At 35.6% G+C, this 20,638-nt stretch overlaps 1 pseudogene; it reads left to right on the top strand.

Annotated features, from left to right (window-relative positions):
* Positions 1–367: 367 nt before the first annotated feature.
* Positions 368–19,959, top strand: LOC133176324 (uncharacterized; annotated as a pseudogene).
* The last annotated feature ends 679 nt before the right edge of the window (positions 19,960–20,638 follow it).

The following is a 20,638-nucleotide window of genomic DNA, read 5'->3' on the forward strand; positions in this document are numbered from 1 at the left end:
AGGTTTAAGATAAAAGTCCACATTAAGATTAAAGTTTATGATTTACGTTCAGGTTCAGGTTTATGTTAAATACACGTTTAATAAGTAGTAGAGAAGCCAGTAAATGGTTTTTGGGTTACAGTATACGAAGTCCGTTTTAAGGTTACTGGAAAGGTTTTAATTTGGTTTATGTTTCAGGTTAAGTTTTAAGGTCCCTTTATAAGAAGGTTTCTTTTTAAGGTTAAGGTTTAAATTTTATGATCAATGTTTCTGATAAGGTTAAAATTAAAACATAAGATCGAGGTTTAAAAATTAAGATGCAAAGTTTTAGGCTTAGTTTACGTCTTTAACTGTAATCAACCAGATTTCTTTTCCTTTTTGCAGAAAAATGGAAGATCAGAGATTAAAGAACGAGGTATATTTTATTTAAAATTCCAATAAGATTTATGCAACAAGAATCACACAGAACATACTTTTAGCAAAATTAATGTTTATATAAATAATTTCGATTACTGTAATAAACATTCTGTTCATTCTTTTGCTCTCTCTCTCTCTACAGAACATCGAAGACGAGGAGGACGGCAGCAAAGAAGGTGAGATGTTAAATAGCACATGGTTATTATTATTAAACTATAGACATAAGGAGTAGCCATATTATGTTGCTTTAAACTCATTTTATATGACTGATGTTTGCTTATCTATCACACTTCTCACTTTTCAATGTTGTAATTATATAATTATTGAACATGTAGAAATTTCTGTGGGAAGTCTTGTTGACAAAAACCTTAAGGCTATGGAAAAAAGTATGAAGAATGAACTCTCCGAGTTCGGGGGTCTTGTCACCAGACAAGTGTCTGGTGACTTTGAGTCAATGGAAGCTGGTTTGTCCACAAATTTCAGATCAGTTTGGAAGCAATGGAGAGTGGATTTAAAAAAGATTTAGACGCAAAATTCGAAGCTTTGGAAGAGAGACTTCTTAAACATTTAGAAGCAAAGGTGGGGAATATGGTAGAAGATGTATTGTCGAGAGGTTCGTTTACCTTTCTACCACAAGGTTCATTTGATTCCCTACCAACCATAACCGTTGTAAAGGATCACGCCACAGAGATTGTGACGGAAGAAGGAGAACCTATGGCAAAACATAGATGTGTTCGCCCATCAGAGAAGGAAAGCAGGCCCGGTCCTGAACCTTTGCAGCCTGATGAAAGCAAGACCCCCCCCCCCCGCCCAGCCGAAGAAAGAGGTCGAGAAAAAGCACGTTAACACTGCAGGGGAAAAATACAGTTGGAAGCGGGATAACCTAAACCCGCGAAGAGAGGAGTTCATAATTGAAAAGTGTGCTGCCGTAAAATACAGAAGGGCTCAGCACATCAAGGAACAGATATATGACGAAGGGGTCAAGCAAAATATCTGGCAGGATAATGACCTGATGTTTCTTAAAGTGTCGATGAAAGTCGACAACGTATGTAAGAATGCGCCTCTGTAAGGTGTTGAGATGTAAGTTGATAGAGAAAGAGTGTTGTTCCATGTCATGACGTTTGTATGTTTGTATGCAGAGGAATGATTATGAAATTGATCTTTGTTAAATGTAAAGTTCTTTAATAAATTTAAAGATTTGTACTTTGGACCCCACCTTTGCTCATTATTTGATTATTGTGAGATATTAACATTTGGACTTATTTGTTAGTCACATACATGTTACTTTGTAAGTTTACGGGTAATCGATATGTATTTTTTTTGTATATATATTTTATTTTCATTTCTTAACACAAACAAACAGTGAAATATATATAACAGACAAATTACAGACCCTAAAACGTGCTACTACACCTCAGAAACGAACCGTACCGTTCCGTGCAAGAAGCGTACCGTACCGTGCAAGAAGCGTACCGTACCGTGCACAAAGCGAACCGTACCGTACACAAAACGAACCGTACCGTACAAGAAGCGTACCGTACCGTGCACAAAGCGAACCCTACCGTTCATGAATAATTTTTTTAAATAATTATGCAAGCCACGCCCCGATTTTGCAATGACCAGTTACAGTAAGTGTTTTTTTTTTTTATTTCTTTCGACGCAGCGCCCGTTAAAGAAGAATGGAAAATAACCCTAGAGATTCAAAATATTATCATTAAGTACTATGCATCTGGACTTACATATGTTGATATAAGAAAACTACTCAAAACTATTTACGACTTCAAAACAACTCGACAGAGTGTGAGGCGATTCCTTATTCACTATGCATGATCGGGTTGTGCTTGACTAACTTTTTTTTCATATTAAATGCAGCATCGTAATATTTTCGTGAACAATTTATAATAAATAAAAGTGAATTAAATACTTTATCGTTTATTTCTATAGCTTTATCTACCCTATTCTTGTCTCTATGGACGTTCTCGGAAACCAAGACACATTGAAAAAGGTATTAGGACTCTGTGCTATTTTCCGAAACCAAGCCCTTAAAATCATATTTTATTCATGTAAGTAATAGTTTTAGGGAGAAATGATTACAGATTTAGCAAAAAAAAAAAAATAAATAATAATAAAAATAAATAAATAAATAATAATAATAAAAAAAACCGAACTAAATTGTCAATTTGAAACCGGACATGTTAAAATGTAAATGCCTCTCAATCACTAGAAAAAAAAAAATAAAAGCGATGTATATATAAATAACATGTGTTGGTTTACACTCTTCTGACCAACCTATGATGTTATCGCTAATATACAGTAACATACTGTCAAAAAGTTCTATCACCTCATTTTCGCATGGAATTTTCAGTTTAATACACGTAATCAAAAAAAAAAAAAAAAAAAAAAAAAAAAAAAAAAAAAAAAAAAATCTGGATATATGTCAGAATTAATTTTTATTTAAAGCATTTTCCCATTTCATTTGCTTTATTCAATGAAATCTGCAGGTAAAATATGTTACCTGGAATATACACATAAAGCCCAGTTTAATCTCTTTTTTTTTTTTAAATGCTTAGTCCGTGCATGCATGCGTGTTCATCCAAGTTTTTTTTTTCAAGAAACACTGTACATTTCTTGCCATGGGCTTGTTATCTAGACTGACGTCTTTCTATGCTTTCGTTATTTACTCTAAAACATTTGAAAATTTCGATCAAGTATTGTCATCGCACGTGCACAGGTAAAAACTTAAACTGTGTATATTGAACCGTATCTAATCCCGTTAGTCCAGATATGCCTACATTCGCACGAGTATCAACAGTATGATGTCTTTTACAGTAAGTCTACAACAATGAACCAGTTTTAGTCAACAAATAAGTAGAATTTCATGTGCAGTCAGCTTTCCTTCTAGATCTTCAATAAAAAAAAGTTTGAGTTTGACAAGGAAACAAGGGGGGGGGGGGGGTGTAGTATCCCGCATTGACAAATTATTCATTTTCAAAGTTTATGAGGACATGCATGGCTGTATACATGTATTATTTATTTTCTAGGTAATTGAAAACGGACTATTTATTTCTAATATTTTGACATATTTATTTCGGAAATCTTTCTTTGCATTCAATATATATTATAAACATTTATACACTGTAGATGGAATTGAAGTTGTCTTACCGTTTTCTTGATTGTAACTTCCCTTTAAAAAGCGTTTTTACACATTAATGGAAAATTTATGTAAAAAGGGAAACAATTACGCATACAAAAGTTAAGTAATATTTTGCACTAATTGTCTGCACTTCTACCGATTACTTTTCAATGTATTTTTCCTAGTGAGCCAAACACCTAAGCAATCTATGTTAAAAAAAATTAAATTCCTCGCAAATAAATATGACAATAATAATTTAGTTTTTAATCGTTTGTTTGATCATTCGGTCAAAAGAAAAAAAAAATTATTTTTTTTTTTTTTTATAAAATCAAACTCATTTGTTTAAAAGTGTGATGAGTGAATATTCAAAATAATAATTGTATTCAATTAGGAAAATTAAAAAAAAAAAAAAAGAACATATGTACGCTTATTCTTAAAAAACAAAAAAAAAAAAAAAACAAAAACAAAAAAAAAAAACCCAGAAAGGCCTTTATGGCGACGCAACCAAAATACTTTTTTTTCATCCTTGTAATGCAGTGTTTGTTGATATGTTCAATTTATTTCCAAGTTATTGAACCATTAGGTGTGAAAATAATATAATACATAGACAACTAAAATTATTTTATTTTAAAAATTGAAAGTAGTTCATCCGGAAAGTAAATTAAAAAAAGATACAGTTAATAAGACGAATAGTTACATGTAATACAGCTGTAAAAAGGAAATATTTATAACAGCTTTAACTTAAAAACAACTTATTAAAAATGCTTGCGATACCGTCCTTCCATTTATATAAAATAAGGAGATTACAATAAAGAAATAAAAGACTTTATGATGTAGCCAATCATAAACTAAAGCGTACAGGCTCTGCCCACTTAATTTACATACCGTTCACAAAACAAACCGTTCCGTGCAAGAAGCGTACCGTACCGTGCACAAAGCGAACCGTACCGTACACAAAACGAACCGTACCGTACCGTTCACAAAGCGTACCGTTCCGTGCAAGAAGCGTACCGTACCGTACACAAAGCGAAACGAACCGAACCGTGCAAGTGGTGTAGTAGCACGTTTTAGGGTCTGTACATTACAAACATAAGGCAATATGACAGTATTACCTTACGACAATTGAAACTTGCATTCAGAAATATTTTATGCAAAATTTTTAAAAAGTTTGTAGTCTACAATAGAGTTCAAATTTTTCAGAATGGAGGCATAGAAAAAAACTGAAGATTCAACATGATTGAAAATGTTATAGCTAGTTTCATCTAAGGAATGTAGTCGACAGTACATCTTATATTTGTAAATTCTATAGGCAACATAAGAGATGAGAGCGTTGAGCGATACAATTTTTCTATTGCGCTCAGAGCTAAATCCATTTATTACATGTTTCCATTTGATATCTATTTTCAGGTACAAACTTGATCTGTTCCATATTTCAGTAACATTTCTACATTCAAAAATGAGATGTTTTGAAGTTTCGTTGCATAATTTGCAATGACTACTCGTTTTTTTTCTTTCCATTTACTGAGATAGAAATTATTACAAAGAATATTGTTTAAAAGTTTATAGTTGAATTCTGTAAGTTGTTTATCAGGTGTGTCATATAATTTACATTGATATATATATTTTTCCATCCTGAGGGTTCAACACTGAATTCTTTGCTTAAAACTGTTTGATAACCTGGTTTACAAAATTTTCTGTGTACAAGATTGTCATAGAAAAAGCTACATCTTTGATCTATGATATCAACATATCCTGTGTAGAAGAGAAAATAATTTCTGTATCGTATGTTAACAAACTTACAATTTGAAAAATCATACTTTAGTAGTAAAGGTTTAAAAACAGAAGTAAGAATTTTAAATTCACACAACCAGTTTGACTCGTTTTATATACAATTGGAAAAAATCTAACAATGATTTGAAATTACCATCAAATAAATCTTTAACATGTAAAACCCCACTGGCTATGTTTTGATGTACTGATTGCATTTTGTACGTTCTTTTGTATTTGCTTATTTTTGTGAACCGTATAATTGCCTGTAGCTTAGGAATATTTTGGTAGATATTTTGATTTGTTTCTATTACATGTTTGAACTGTTGGTCAAGATTTATTTGAGCAATAAATTACAATTTTAACATATCTGGTGTTTATGTTATGTTGAGGTAAAGGAAGGAGGAGGCATAATATATATATATATATATATATTAAAGCAATATAGGGTCGACCGCGTGGCGCAGTGGTTAGAGTGTCTGCTCTAGAGTCGCGAAGTAAGGAGTTGATCCTTACGTCGCGGGTTCGAATCCCACTGTGGGACGTGGAGACCGGTCCTTCGGATGAGACTGTATAAACCTAGGTCCCGTGTCGCAGTAGGTGCTGGCACGAAAAAGATCCCTCACTGCTCAATGGCCGTAAGTGCCGAGTATAGGACAAAACTTTCAGCTCTCCGCCGGCAACTGGTGGCGTCTCCATATGAGTAAAAAATTCTCGAGAGGGACGTTAAACAACATACAAACAAACAAAAAAATAAAGCAATATAGGCTGCAACTTTGATGTCGGAATTTTTTAATGCAAAACTGTAAATAACTATTTCAATGACAAAAAAATAACATTAATAAACTTCTTTTGTTCATATTTGCGATGAAAGAACTATTGATAAGCTTCAATTGAATCAAAATTACATTATTGTTGTCCTGTACAATAATGATATCTTACATAAAGCTGTATATCGGATTGTGTATAGGAGTCTTTCCTCTGCTTTATTTTAGTCTAATTGATCAAAAAAGGTTTCAGTTTTTTACAAATTAATCATAATAACACATTTTAACAACAACAAAAAAATTTCAAAAAATGCAGCTCATATTGCTTTATCAAGTTTCTTATTGGTTATATATAAAAATATATAAAGATAACGGTGATTGGCCATTCTGCCTCCCACCATTGGGATTCCGGCAAATAAGGAAATTAAGGTACATACAACCTTCAATTTAATCCACTAAAGGTAAAGGGAATTTTATTTTCAACCATAACATCAAGCAATTTTCTGTTGCATGAAATTAATTTTCAGGTACCCAAGCAAATTGCAAGGTACCTTACCGTAAGAATGAATGCACTAAAAGCTTTTATGCTAAAGTTAAATAGTCGCGTGATAAATTTGTATTTAATGTAAATACCGTATAAATGAAATTATTAGTAAGACACAAATTTAGCAATTTATCCTAATAAAACTCTTTCTTACATCTACAAAGTTACCAAGGTTTAAGGTAAAGGTTTAAGTTTGAGGTTTAAGGTAAAGGTTTTAGGTTAAGGTTAAGGATTGATATTAAAATTTAAGGTTTCAGATTTACAAAGGTTTGCTTAAAAAATACAAAGGAAAATTTTCTTTTAATATTTAGGTTATTTAAGATTTAAGGCTAGGTTGTAAGGTTTAGGGTTAAGATGTTAGGTTTAAAGTTAAGGTGTTACGTTTAAGGTTAAATGCTAGATTAAAGTTTTTGCTTCTTAAGTTTAATTCAACGTACACGAAACGAGCTAGAGCTTCAGGATTTGTATGCATAAAAATTCTAAGAATTTTCTTAAGAACATGCTTAAATCTTTTAAGGATATTCACAGCTGATTAACATGCTTAATTTCCGTTGCATAGTAATTCTAAGCAACATGGTTAGCGATTCTTACCTAAGCATATCGCATTCTGCCAAAGTACACTGCTGCCATGTCAATAAAGTCACTTCCGCTTTCACTTCAATGTAAAGAAACACATGTCATAATAAAGAAACAAAGAAATAATATTGAGAAAAATATAATTCATATTAATGAAAGTAAATATGCTATTACCCTACTCCAGACCCTAACCTTACCCTAATCTTAACCCTGACCCTAACCCTGACTCCGCCCAATAGCAAACCGCGTGACATGTCGGTGACATTGACGAGTTCAACCACTAAATCAACTCGTAATTATACTATTACCCTAACCCTAACCCTAACTCCGCCCTACAAAAGCCACGTGACATATCAGTGACATTGACGAGTTCAACCACTAAATCAACTCGATCGTAAATATGCTATTACCTAACCCTCACCCTGAGGTTGCACGCCCTTGGGACTAGGAGGCTTAGCTTTGGTATGTGGATTCCTTGAAATCTTCTTCATCTTTTGTGTACGATCTCGCACCCTTTTCGCGCTATCGGCCGGAAAAGAACTTTGCGCGGAACGCAAAGTTTTACCTCGTCTCCGAGCATAACCGGTTTTTGGGGCACTTGAACAGCTCCTACTGAGACCTCCTCGGCAACGTGCAAGTTGTCGAGATCTGACCACTTTCACTTGTCCAATCCCTGTTTCAAATTTTTGAAGACTTTTGTAGATTTTCCGCATGTTTATTCATCTGCTAAGTCTCTTAACCCTAACCTTAACCCTAACTCCGCCCTACAAAAGACCACGTGACATATCAGTGACTTGACGAGTTCAACCACTAAATCAACTCGTAAATATGCTATTACCCTAACCCTAAAACCCTAAAACTCTTACTTTTTGTTTTTTGCTCATATCTTTTGACTGCTCTAACTTTGACGTTCTTGGCGTCGTTGGAAAGGTCTCTAAGAGCTCTTCACGCTGATGTCATGAACTTGTCGTTCTAGAGAGCAAAAAGTAGAATAACGAGCGATTTTTTCTTAATGCTTGCAAAAGGCAGAAGATCTTTATCTCGTTCTGGATTTTCAAGTTTTTGGGCTTGTCAGAAAGCTCTCGACAACGTCAGAAAAATTAACGACTTTTTTCGAGTCTTTCTAGAGCAAATATTGCCTAGGTGTACCCATGTGGCTTAGACAGACATGTCATAATAAAGAAAGAAAGAAATAATATTGAGAAAAATATAATTCATATTAATAAAAGTAATTATGCTATTACCCTACTCCAGACCCTAACCTTACCCTAATCTTAGCCCTGACCCTAACCCTGACTCCGCCCAATAGCAAACCACGTGACATGTCGGTGACATTGACGAGTTCAACCACTAAATCAACTCGTAATTATACTATTACCCTAACCCTAACCTTTCTCCCTTTCTCAGACCTCTTTCAACCATCGCAACTTTTCCCGTTTTTAACCTTTAACAAACATCTTTGGTTCGTTGACAGAACTTGCCAAGACCTTTCTAATGATACCCAGCGTTTGAAAATTGCATGAAAACTAAGAGAGATACAGACTTTTCAATTTGGCAGCAATTTGCCACCCCTTCTGAGCAGTTTTTGGTCCTTTCAGAAAGCAGATTGAGGTAAGGATTTCAAGACCTACTTGATCTTTCATGGGAAGAGAAGTTCCCTTTCGTGCCAAATTTTCGACTTCCACCGACGTCGTCTTCCAGTCCAACTGGAATTACAGCACATTTGCTTCAAATACCCATAGGTTGCACGCCCTTGGAACTAGGAGGCTGAGCTTTGGTATGTGGATTCCTTGAAATCTTCTTAATCTTTTACGTACGAGTTTATGGCCGCTATCTCTCACTCTTCTCCAGATATAAGCCCGGAACGCAAGTTTACCTCGTCTGCGAGCATAAACAGTTTTCTGGTCACTTGAAAAGTACTCACTGAGACCTCCTCAGCAACGTCCAGGTTGTCTGGAGCTGACCACAGAAAACCGTCCAACCCCTGTCTCAGATTTTCTAAGTCGATTGCATGCCATTCTCCAGATATGGGAGGTTGAAATTGGTCAAAAATTCTCAAATCAACCCCTTATCCTAACCTAACCCTAACCACTAACCCTAACCCAGAACAAAACTGAAGTAGGAGTTGTATTTTAAATGAATTCCAGAGAAACTTCTATTTTTAGTAACAATGGCAACACTGTTCATCTTTTCTCTTTTGTTATTACAGTACCAGTTTTAGGAATTGTTGAGCTTTTACCTAACAACCTATTGAACCCAACATCAGAAACTTTTATCTCATAAATCTTGTTTTTAAGTAAAACTTGGTAATTATTTTGATTCTTGTGTTCACCGAACCGTGACTTTATTGCAATTTTACTAGTACGAATTATCTTTTTCTAATGCCTGCGTTTGTTAATAAGTCGCTCCATATATTGTCATACTCGACTTGATATATATTTGCCGTACCATGTGTTTTGACAGATCAAGTACTACAGGTGTGACAGGTCGTACGAAAATTTCTCATGTACGAAGGGGTACAAAGGGTGGACGCAAGTTTATCAGGCATTTCCACACAGTCTCTAGACATGCAAATAAGAAATCATCCGGTGTTAATTATGATAATATTACCCAGGTACATATTGTCAAGGAACTTGAATCAGCTTAAAAGTGCATTCCTACCCAAATTTCTTGTACAAGGCCCGCTAGGCCACACACTTCAGTTGCACGTTTTCGATTTTTTACAAAAGCACCACGACTTCGTTCTTCCACTAAGTTGCTAAGATTTTGTAGCCGTAACAGCAGGTCTGTCAAAAATAAGGCTGTCTCATTACAAGACTTTATTCTTTCACAAGTATACAAGTAAACTTGTTATATATAAATATATAAACACATATACACAATGAATTTCTTAAATCTTTTGTTCTTACAACAGTACAAAATTTACTTGTAACTGTGAAAGTTATCTTTTAATGAAGAAATGTAAAAAGAAGGGGGGTCAGCAGTGGTAGAAAATTCCTATATAAATATTGACAATCAAATAACAACTAAATTTTCCATTACAGTTCATCATAAAAATAGATAGGATTGCTAAAAGTGCAACACAGATTTTTTGCCAATGTCTTTCATATTCCCAGGCCTTGGCAATTTACTGTCAGTATTATTATTTTGTTATTTTCCTTATTGTGTTCCATAAGTGTTTGAATGTTGATAAAAATAATGCTGACCCCCACTGGGTTTTCAAGAACTGTGAATTTCATTGCCCCTGGGTCAGTGGTTCTGGTGTTAGGGCGGGGCTCTATGGCATTAAATCTTTGAAAATCTTCCTCTCTGCTCCTGGATATTAAATAATTTAACTAAGTACGTAGTTATGATGAGCAAAAGTGCCTCTTTCAAAATTGTGAATTTCATGGCCCTTGGGTCAACATCCCCAGATCTCTTCATTATTCAACAAAGTTCAATTTGTTATAATGGGCACTGAGGTGAAGTTTACACGGTTTTTCTTATGAATATACGTTTGTTAAAGCTTCTTTAATTCGAAATTTCAATATTGTAAATATTTTTTCCCATATATTTTGGGCATGCATCTTTAAAATTGGTTGCTCAAAGAAGAGAATTCACTACTTTGACCTACAAGATGGCAGCCAAGGGGAATAACTCCTAGGAAAAATACGTCTAAGGAAAGCTTTTGATGGTACAAAACGTGTAAAAAATCACACACACCCCGCAACCTAGCGTACGGAAACCCTACCCCAACTTAGCCGGGGGGAAAGGCCTAGGGATATTTAGAAACCCCTTATTTATTTAATAACCTAGCTTCTAACTTTTAGATTTAGGGCCTAATAAATTTAACAGGAGCAATAGACGTCGACAATTTAGTCAAAATGCCTAATACTTAACATAATTTCTAGGGGCGCAACCTGTTAAATATCTAATAAACCTTTATTAAATTGAGAGAACTTACAGCAAATTAATGTTTTCCAAGTTCCCCCAATAATTAATAGTAAATTAATTATCATTACACTCAAGAAAAAAGAATACTTGTTATTCTAAGCATAGAATAAATAATGAGTCACCTCGTAAACCGCTTAATCTTAATCTGGATGTCCTGGGGACTGTTCGTCAGATAAGATGCAATAAAATCAGGCTTTAAAATGGGGACCCCTGACCTCACCAGGGTCGCTATATCTATATACTTGTCTAACAGTTACACGGGTTTTTATACTTTTTTACAAACAATAGAAACTTTTGAAGGTTTGTAAATATAAAAAAATGACATGGGGAGAAGGCAGTATACAAATATATGCATGAAAACATTAATAATGACATAATATTTAAAATACAATGCATAAATGCATATAACAAAATTCATTCCTGCTACATGCGTTAACGCCACAATACCCATTATTGCCGAGTATACATTATTGCCCATTTACGTTTTTACGATTAAAAATCTATCTAACGGTAGTTTATTTCAATTTTACGCAAGTAAGTAAAATACATAACTCTTTTCAAGCTACCGTGCGTCCCATAGAAGGAAAAAGTTGTATGTCCCCTGCTATTTCATTTCTTAGGGGCAACCCTGATTTCAATTAGTGATTTGATATACAGTGGCGCCTCGTTTATCCGGACGCCTCTGTCCCCAACGAAATCGTCCGGATAAATGAATTGTCCGTATAATTGAATCACATCTCAAAAAGCACTCTCTAAGCATGTATATATGCACATTGTTTCAAATGTGACAGCAAAGAAAAAAAAATTTAAATTATATTTTGGTTAATTGTTTTAAAAGCAGTAATAGATTAATGAAAAAATATATTAAAATGTAATTTACACAATATTAAAAAAGAAATGGATGGGCAATTTTATGCCGAGACCTCCTTTTTTAATTCGCCTTCTCTTTGGCATGTGACTTCATGGGTTACGCAAATTTTGATCTACTGTTGTTTTATTTTGCCATATATTATAATTATTGAAGCTCATATGACAGAACTGTTCAGCATCATCATTGAAAATGTTCAAATATAAACTAACCCTGTATATTCCCCGTATATTCATTACACAGGGTTACTATAGAATTAACTGAACACTGCAAGCTAACTTAAACAAATTGTTAAAAACATTCGTAAACACAAGCCATCATCATGATTATCAATATTATTTTTTTCTACAGACGCTAAGTTTGAATTTTGATCATTAAAAAATACCTTGAAAAACGTAATCAACTTCTGTACGTAACGCCAATTTTATATGTAATGGACGTTTGTAAACGGTAGTATATTAAATAGAGATATTTCTTCAATTATGTACCTTTCTATACTGTCTTGTGGGAAAAAAAAGGTTTCAAATACATTTATGTGTTTTAGAAATGGAACATCGTATTTTAAACTAACGCAATCGACATGATAGAGAGCAAAATAAAAATAATTACGAAGTCGCTCGTTATTTATTGTTCATTTTATTTACAACTCTCCAAAATTCTCCTGAATTTAATGATGTATATACGGTTAGCAAGATGATTTTAATGGATTATTATTTAAATAATGCACAGTGTCAGCTAAGTTCTCTGAGCTTCATAATAAAGATAAACGTGTGATTGAATTGGGGTAAACACACGCTAATTATAGACGCTATTGTTTGTAGGTCACAGGTAACTGCCTTCAAACTGACCGCATGGCCAATGGTTTTACAACAATTAACACGAATGTAAGATAAGTGTGAAAATGTCGTTTCTTGAAAAATTACCGTCCGGATAAACGAGTCATTTTTCAATGAACTATTTTGTTTTGTAGTAGAAATTGACCGTCCGGATACGGAACGCGAATTTCCGGATTAATGAGACAAAATAACGTGGAAAAAATCGGTTCCCAAAAAATATCGTCCGGATGGTGAAGCGTCCGGATAAACGCGGCGCCACTGTACTTACTGCCAAACACTGCTTGTTTTGACAAGCATGTTTCAGACGCCCGGGCCCCCGTATTTCTTTATATCCTTACAGAAGTTATATTTTCCACAGTCTCGTCTTGTGCAGAAGTTACACATGCAAGATTTCTTCATACGGCCCGGACCCCCGTATTTCTTCATATCCTTACAGAAGTTACAATTTCCACAGTCTCGTCTTGTGCAGCAGTTACACTTGCAATATTTCTTCATATGACCTGGACCCCCGTTTTTCTTCATATCTCTATATTTCCCGTCCCTGTTTTATACACTTTTTTCCAGGCACCTTGAAAAGAATTCAATATAATTAATGAAAACAATTTTCTTCATAATTAAAAAAAATATTTTGTTATTTAAGATATAAATTAATATGTATTAATTTATTCTCTATAATTCAATATTTTAAAAAGCTAAAAATTCTGATACTTTTCTTCTCGAAGTCAGCCACAAAGTTCTGCACCTGGGGTACTCCAAGTAGGAGCTCTTTGAGCTTCTTGAAAATCTGAAACTAAGATAAAGGTAGAATAATTCAAGATAAAAACAACATTAGACAGTAATTATTTTAAACGCAATAAATTATTTATTTATGTTTAATCTAAAACGTTTTCTTTAAATATGCAAACAATTAAGGAAAACTTGTTTAAGGAATCACTGTCTAATTAGTAGAGTATGCCAGGGCATCAACGATAGTTGGAAACGTTGGATAATTTGCATAACTTTAGCTTTGACTATTGGTGCCATCTATCTAGTTGGTGTAGAAATAAGTTCATGTTTTTCTTCTCGTACAGGTATTGATTCGCTGTCATAACGACAGCTTTGACTATTTCAATTTTACGCAAGATACAGGACCCCTGACGTTGTGAGGATGCTGCATGCTGTGAATTTTGGATGAAACCTAAAAAACAGAAGCCCCGTGTCACGGCAGGCGTTGGCACGGTAAAGAACCCTCACTGCTCCATGGGTCTGAGTGCCGAGTAAAGGTCTAAATTTGAAGCCCTTCAACGATATAAGGTGTCTTTTGGATGAGAACTGAAAAACCGAAGACCCGTGTCACGAAAGACATTGGTACGATAAAGAATCCTCGCTGCTCCATGGGCCTGAGTGCCGAGTAAAGGTCTAAATTTGAAGCCCTTCACCGATACATGGTGTCTTTTGGATAAGAACTTAAAAACCGAAGCCCCGTGTCACGGTTGGCATTGGCACGATAAAGTATCCACACTGCTGCATGGGCCTTAGTGCCGATTAAAGGTCTAAATTTCGAGCCCATCACCCATATATGGTGTCTTTTGGATGAGAACTAAAAACAGAAGCCCCGTGTCACGAAAGACATTGGTACGATAAAGAATCCTCGCTGCTCCATGGGCCTGAGTGCCGAGTAAAGTTCTAAATTTGAAGCCCTTCACCGATACATGGTGTCTTTTGGATAAGAACTTAAAAACCGAAGCCCCGTGTCACGGTGACATTGGCACGATAAAGAATCCACACTCCTCCATGGGCCTGAGTGCCGAGTAAAGATCTAAATTTGAAGCCCTTCACCGATATATGGTGTCTTTTGGATGAGAACTAAAAAACCGAAGACCCTTGTCAAGGGACGCATTGGCACGATAAAGAATTCTCATTGCTCCATAGGCCTAAGTGCCGAGTAAAGTTCTAAATTTGAAGCCCTTCACCGATATATGGTGTCTTTTGGATGAGAACTAAAAATCCGAAACCCCGTGGTACGGGAGACATTGTGATAATTAATCCACACTGCTCCATGGGTTTGAGTGCCGAGTAAAGGTCTAAATTTGAAGCACTTCACCGATATATGGTGTCTTTTGGATGAGACCAAAACACTAAAGCCCCGTGTCAAGGGACGCATTGGCACGATAAAGAATCCACACTGATCCACGGGCCTGAGTGCCGAGTATTCATTTCTAAATTTGAATGACTTCACCGATATATGGTGTCTTTTGGACGAGAACTAAAAAACCGAAGCCCCGTGTCACGGTAGGCATTGGCACGAGAAAGAATCCACACTACTCCATGGGCCTGATCGAGTGCCGAATATAGGTCTAAATTGAAGCCCTTCACCGATATATAGTGTCTTTTGGATGAGAACTAAAAAACGGAAGCCCCGTGTCATGAGAGGCATTGGCACGATAAAGAATCCTCGCTGCTCCATAAGCCTGAGTACCGCGTAAAGGTTTTAATTTGAAGCACTTCACCGATATATGGTGTCTTTTGGATGAGACCTAAAAAACTAAAGCCCCGTGTCAAGGGAGGCATTGGCACGATAAAGAATCCACACTGGTCCACGGGCCTGAGTGCCGAGTATTCATTTCTAAATTTGAAGCACTTCACCGATATATGGTGTCTTTTGGATGAGAACTAAAAAACTGAAGCCCCTTATCACGGAAGGCATTGGCACAAGAAAGAATCCACACTGCTGCACGGGCCTGAGTGCCGAGTAAAGATCTAAATTTGAAGCACTTCACCGATATACGGTATCTTTTGGATGAGAACTAAAAAACCGAAGACCCTTGTCAAGGGACGCATTGGCACGATAAAGAATCCACACTGGTCCACGGGCCTGAGTGCCGAGTATTCATTTCTAAATTTGAAGCACTTCACCGATATATGGTGTCTTTTGGATGAGAACTAAAAAAACCAAAGCCCCCTGTCACGGGAGGCATTGGCACGATAAAGAATGCACACCGGTCCACGGGCCTGAGTGCCGAGTATTCATTTCTAAATTTGAAGCAGTTCACCGATATATGGTGTCTCTTGGATGAGAACTAAAAAACCGAAGCCCCGTGTCACGGTAGGCATTGGCACGAGAAAGATTCTACACTGCTCCAGGGCCTGAGTTCCGACACTATTTTCTAAATTTGAAGCACTTTACCGATATATGGTGTCTTTTGGATGAGAACTAAAAAGCCGAATCCCCGTGTCACGGTAGGCATTTGCACGAGAAAGAATCCACACTGCTCCATGGGCCTGATCGAGTGCCGAATAAAGGTCTAAATTTGAAGCCCTTCACCGATATATAGAGTCTTTTGGATGAGAACTAAAAAACCTAAGCCCCGTGTCACGGTAGGCATTGGCACGAGAAAGATTCTACACTGCTCCATGGGCCTGAGTGCCGAGTATTATTTTTTAAATTTGAAGCACTTTACCGATACATGGTGTCTTTTGGATGAAAACTAAAAAACCGAAGCCCCGTGTCACGGGAGGCATTGGCACGAAAAAGAATCCACACTGCTCCATGGGCCTGAGTGCCGAGTATTAATTTCTAAATTTGAAGCACTCCAGCGATATATGGTGTTTTTTGGATGAGAACTAAAAAACCGAAGTCCAAATTCTAAATTTGAAGCCCTTCACCGATAAATGGTGATTTCTATGTATGAGTGAAAAAATTCTCGAACGGACGTAAACAACATACAACCAGTCAATCAATAATTTAAACAGTTTTCAGTTTTTTTTTAGTGTAGAAAAACTCCTTGATTTTTTGATGCTTGTAGGTCGATGCTGATTTTAAGTAGATAAATGATAATTATATCCTTTGCTTGCTGGTGTTGATCCTTGCAATGGTGATATTTAAATGTTGCTCCTGATGCTAGTAATGGTGATATTTAAATGTTGATCGTGATGCTAGCTGGATGCTGATGCTGATTTATGTAATAAAAGTAGTTCCTTGCACACACACAATTTTGGATAGTTCTTCCACCCCCATTCCCCTTTCCTCAAATTGGTGCTTTGCCTTAAATAATTTCAATGGCACAGTATATAAACACATTCATAGGACTACATCATAATTTTGTTTCCATCAATTATTTAAATGCGTAAATTGTCATGTGTTGGACATGGACTTGCACTCATTAACAAATCGATAACACTGAGGAATTTAAACAACAGTTTGTCAGCATAACTCTTGCACTGAATTTCCTGAAACTTTGCAGCTATTTCAGACATAATGTATAGATTTGTATAGAAATTTTGATTCCATTATTTATCTTAGAAACTTCAGCCATATTAAATTTGTAACATACAAAGATTTGAATGTCCTTATATACAAGAAGTTTTTATGTGATGATTTTTTGCAAGTAATGCCCCTTTTGTCCCCCGCTTTCACTGAAAGTGGGGGATATTAATTTGGGTCTGTCTGTCCGTCCGTCGTCTGTATACGTCTGTTTGTAATACTTTTGTTTCCGCGCGATATCTCGAGAACCCTTTGAGCTTTTGCAATGAAATTTTGCATAACAACTCCTTATGACCTAAAATAGACCCCTATTGATCTTGAGGTCAAAAGGTCAAAGTTCAAGGTCGTAAATTCAGATATTCCGTCTGTGTGTTACACTTTCGTTTCCGGGCTATATCTCAAGAAGCTTTTGAGCTTTTGCAATGGAATTTTATACCATAACTCCCTATGGCCTATCTTGACCCTCTCAAAGTGTCCCGCCCCGTTTCTTTTTAATTTATTTATTTATTGTATTAAAAGTCGCATGGCACTATTTTTAGCAGAGGGGCATGTCGAGAGTTGTTATGTATAATACAGGTTGTCAGCGGACATAATATTCTAATTACATCTATTAGAACTGTTTAGTAAAGCCTAAATTAAACAACTTTTATTGTGTAAAATTTTGACAATATTTAAACGTGAATATAAACATTATATGTGACTTAATGTTTGCATTTAATTTGCTGTATAATTAAGTGTATCCGTGGTCTAGTGGTATGATGCTCGCTTAGCAAGCGAGAGGCCCGGGTTCAATCCCCAGACGATTCTCTTTTTTTAATGGGTTTTTTTTCTTTAGATTTACTAAATGATACTATTCAACATGTAAAATGAAAAAGTAATGATGTCTCGCGTGTACAAACTCCTAAAATCATTATTACAGTTTGATAGATATTCTGTATATAGTATATTAAAAAGAATCTTCTATACACATATTAAAAGAATAAGCAATCAAATCTTTTTATCCATATTGTTTTTTTTTAAATTTGTTTCAATATACATGTATACATTTAATAATTCTACAAATACAGGGGGCAGTGTGACCCCCCCCCCCCCGAACTGCGCATGCTCTTCTCTTTTCCCTAAGCGGGGGACACAAATTATCTGAATTAGCTTGTTTGAATTATACTGTGTATTTAAAATGCACTGTGCCATTCATTACGTGTTGCATTGTCGAGTTTTGGGGGAACGTGGGGTATGTGAGCTTGCTCACTTTTTCTTTCATTCAAAAAAGAATCCGTTTTGGGTAGGGGTTCGTTGAAGCAAATTGTGTGTGATTTAGTTGTCCAAAAAGATGAAGGGGGGGGGTTTATATATACATTGCACAGCACAAAAAAAAAACAAATAGATAAACAAACAAACATTAAAACAAAAAAAAAAAACGGAGAAGCGGACCAGAAACACTTCTATATCCGCCACTCCTTAACGTTTTGAGATATTTATGATACAATATCAATTCGTTTATAAAATTTGCTTCGTATGTACATATTATGGTATACATATTTTACATTTTTAAAAATTCCTGATAAAATTTCTATAAAGTTCGAATGTGCATGCTCCATTAAATCAAAATGACTGCTTGTACGTGTGCAGTTATGTATATAGATAGAAGTATATAAAAAAAAAAAATATTAAGAGATTTGCAACAGTGACTGTGTTTTATAAATCGGAACATAAATTTCTTTTCGGTTAGATTTTAAAAAAAAAATATAAAAAATTGGTTGGTGTTATTGGGGGGGGGGGGGTCGAACCTGGTTGCTTTGGTGCGAGGGGCGGCGGGTGTATCGATTCGGCTATCCGGTCAGTGAGTATCTTATCGATACTTTCTTTTCATATCTATTATATGCTATTTTAATTTAAATCACTTTGGGGTCTACTTTGCGGCAGGTAGTAATTCGGTCTAAGGGTATTTAAACTCGTGCTTTTAGTTCTATTGTCATTCGACAAGTTAGCCACGACCTATTTGTTAGATCTACAGATGTCCGATTCAGACGGGAGCGAGCAATCTCCACGTGGTAGCCCAGGGATAAGTGTTCTTCCCGAGCAGAATCGACGTATGTTCAACAACAATGAGTTTAGCCGTGCTCAGAATAACCGTTCGCAAACTTTGACTGAGGACCTTGCCAACGCTGAAGCATTCCAGTTGTTCTCCTGCAAGTAGGACGCAGCTTTAGCTGAAAACAAAAAGCTGCTTTTAAAGGAGTTAGAGGCCAAAAAATCAAGCAGTTTTTCTAAAGAAAATTCTGTTGATTTCAAGTTGGAGCATCACAAAGAAAGGTATAACTTTTTAACAGATTTACATAGTGACTCTGAAAGTATAGACAAATATATTGACTATGATCATGTTTTGAATGCTAAAGAAATAATCAAAAAAGCTGTTCTTCGTATTAAAGACCAGAAAAAAGTTATCAGAATTGCAGATAAGTACGGTTGGGATGTGGCCAAAGAGTATAAGGATGATCCAATCACGGAGAGTTCCGAAGAAAGTCAAAGACTTCGTCAAGCAGAAGCCAGGGCTAAAAGGAAAAGGTTTTATAAGAGGAATTACAATAATCCTTTTCGTGCAGATAGCAAATTTTTCCAGCAAAGATTTACTCCTTACACCAGGCAGTTTGGCACATACGGGAATTATGGAGGACCTCAGTCAAGCCCCTACAGAATACAACCAGACCAGTGCCTGTATTGCAACGGGCTCGGGCACTGGAGTGTCAACTGTCCACTCAAGAAAAAGAGCCAAACCTTCGCGATCGGGAAGCCAACTTCAACACAAACCGGACCCTCCACAGATAATCAAAGAACCTAAACTGGTAAAAGATATTTTGGCTTGTGAAAAAGAAATTATAAATGTACAAACAGTTAAAGGAAGTCTAGTAAAAAACATTTCTTTTTGCAGAACAATATATCATTGATATTATTCAGTACGGTTACAGTATTCCTCTTGATTGTTTTCCAGAATCAATTATCTTGCAGAACAATAAGTCTTCTCTTGAACATGAGGTATTTGTAGATAGCGAAATAAGTAGTTTGTTAGACAAAAAAGTAATTGTAAGGTGTAATATTGTTCCTTATATTGCAAATCCTTTGTCAGTTTCTATAAATTCTCATGGCAAGAAAAGACTTATTTTGGATCTCAGACACGTTAACAAGTGTGTAAGAAAAAATAAATTTAAGCTAGAGGGTGTAAGTAGTGCTATCAAATTTTGTAAGAAAAACGACTTTATGTTCAAGTTTGATCTTAAGAGTGGCTATCATCATTTAGACATAAATCCATTGCATTTTAAGTTTTTGAGTTTCTGTTGGAAAGGTACCTATTATTCTTTTACAGTACTTCCCTTCGGCTTGAGCTCTGCTCCTTTTATTTTTACACAGTTGCTAAAGCTTTTTTAAAAATTTTTGGAGAGCACAAGGTCATAGAATTGTTATTTATGCTGCAACCACCCCTTGCATTGACTGAATAAAGGTAACCTAATAAACCAAAGCTTTATTCGGTCAATGCCCTAATAAAGCCTCGTGCATTTATTCCGACGTTCTAAAAGCAT

The sequence above is a fragment of the Saccostrea echinata genome, unplaced genomic scaffold (assembly GCF_033153115.1).
Source record: "Saccostrea echinata isolate AGI-Se365-2 ecotype Australia unplaced genomic scaffold, CSIRO_AGI_Sech_v1 ptg000073l, whole genome shotgun sequence".
Taxonomy (NCBI): Eukaryota; Metazoa; Mollusca; class Bivalvia; order Ostreida; family Ostreidae; genus Saccostrea; species Saccostrea echinata.